This window comes from Chaetura pelagica, unplaced genomic scaffold (genome assembly GCF_000747805.2).
Source record: "Chaetura pelagica isolate M959 unplaced genomic scaffold, ChaPel_1.0 scaffold177, whole genome shotgun sequence".
Classification (NCBI taxonomy): Eukaryota; Metazoa; Chordata; class Aves; order Apodiformes; family Apodidae; genus Chaetura; species Chaetura pelagica.
The window spans coordinates 1,336,846-1,339,225 of NW_009953803.1; positions in this window are offsets into that span (position 1 = coordinate 1,336,846).

The following is a 2,380-nucleotide window of genomic DNA, read 5'->3' on the forward strand; positions in this document are numbered from 1 at the left end:
GATGTCACAATAATGCTGCCTAGTGAGGACAGAACTAATGGTACTGTTTTCCTCTCTTCCTTTTAAACTATTGTTTGTAAAAAACACCCGGGGTGATGGAAGTTCCCATATGGCTTTTTAGCTGAAATCTGTCCAAAATTCAACTTAGATCTTTCTTTTCCTTCCCAGAATTGCTTCTTCCATTTCAGATAGAGATTATTGCTGCTTCTCTGTGTGCCTGGAAGCTCTGCATGGTGTTGCTAAATACTGATAAACAGTTCCTACATCTCTCCTGATGTGTGGGTGACTTGACTGGCATTTATAGCTCGTGTGTTCCCCCCGGGAGCTGCGTGGTGACACGGACACACATCCCTGCTACTACAGACCTGGCTCCACACTGCCCTTCCTTCCTCCCTAGCACTCCTGCTGCTTCTTTTGAGACACCTTTTTTTAGCATCCGTGGAGTCTGATGAAGTCAGTGGTCCCATGATTTCCTGAGAGCCTGGGTGCTAATTTAGAGCTTTGCCGTAAGCAATGACCTCAAACCTGTGAATGATGTCACCTCACCAGTAAACCAGGGTTAAACTTAGCTCTGCTGGGACTTCTGGGACACACACTTTAAGCTCAGGCTGAATTTCCCCCCAGCTCTACGGAAGGTTACGTAGGCAGCTGTTAAAAGTGGAACATGCCCCATCCTCCTCCCTTTGATAGATGCTGCTTTACTTTTCCACCCGAGAGCTGTAGCTGCTCTTCAGAGGAGCTGTGTTGAGTTTGCAGCTGAATAGGTAAGAACCTGAGCGTGGTTCTGACACACATTTGACATTTAGGTCACCCATGTATTTGGCCCAGATTTCCCAGTTTTGCTCTTCTCAGGCTGCGTTTTGATAGATGTGACCAGTGGCTTGTCCTTAGCTGGGAAGCACTAGGTGGTGCTTTTAGTACTGAAGTATTTCATCAGAGGAAATCATATTATGTTGCAGGAAAACTACTGGAACATCCTGTAAAGAAATAAAAGCTGGAGTTGAATATTTTTCCTTTGTTATTTGAAAAGTGCAGGTGCATTTCTAGAGGTGTTGTGATTAAAATTCTAAGGTTTTTGTTCTTTTCAAAGGACAATTCTGATTATCATTTTTCAAAAAGACTTAGAGCGTGAATACTTCTTTATTCACTAATCACATGGCATCTGTGTCAGGGTGTTTCACACAAGCTTGTCAGGAATCACAATGTTTTATAAGACTCCCTTGTCACTGCTCCATTCTGTAAGCACCTGCACATCAGCCTTAGCCCCCAGAGCTTCTGCCTGGGCTTCCTTTACCAGGTTCTATATACAATATATATGAATATACATTAATATATAGTTTTGTATATAATATATATATAAATATTAATATATTTTTTATATATATCCCTTTAAAAATATCTCCTTTTACCTTGAGACCCAGGTGACTTGGTAGTTTGGATCTTGAAGATCCTGTGTGATCACAAATGGCTCCAGTGCTTGCTTGAACAAGATCAGGTTTCACTGTGCAGAGTGGATTGATTCTTCAAGCCCTGCCGACGTGGCATCCCTGGCTTCATGAAATTGAGTTAAATCTTACAATGGAATATGAACTAGCATTAATAACAAAAGCATTTGAACAAGCTGATGCAACACTTGGTGCTTTGAGCAGGGGCAGCACTAATGAGCTGAAAGCCCAAAGGCAGCCAGCATTTCCTCTGGCTGGGCACACAGGTGTCCACCACCAGCCACCAGAACATGTGGGTTAACCCCCTGTAACAGGGGGTTACAGGTGCTCACATCCCACCTGGACATCCTCCTTGGGAGGGTCACAGAGCATGGGAAGGGCACTTCTGCAGCTTGTCTAGTGGGGCTGCACAGCACCTGGGCTTTTCTCCCTCAGAGCTGTGGTGAGCAGCCTCTGTGGGAATGTTCTGCAGGTTTGAAAATTAGCAGTCAGATCCAGAAGTATCAGAGCCTTGGTTCAGAGGCCCAGTCATTGCTAGGAGGTTCAGAGGCCCAGTCATTGCTAGGAGGTTCAGAGGCCCAGTCATTGCTTCAGAGTGTATCCGTTGATTAAGGGAAAACCCGAGGGTTTGATGAACTGCTCAGTTCTCAGGTCTGGATCTGGAAAGTCTGTAAGTACATGGAGGAGTTTGCTTCCCCTCCTTGAAAACTGTGCTTTTTACACTAGCCTGTTTTGTTAACTTCTACCTACCTACCTACCTACCTACCTACCTACCTACCTACCTACCTACCTACCTACCTACAACCATGTTTTCAGAAGAATCTCCCTGAAGTATCTGCAGCTTCAGTGTGGTCCCGCAGGGGTTTGGTTCACGCTGGAGTGAGAGGCTTTATGGCACCGTTCTTTGATTGTTCTGTGTAACCTATTTTTGCCCC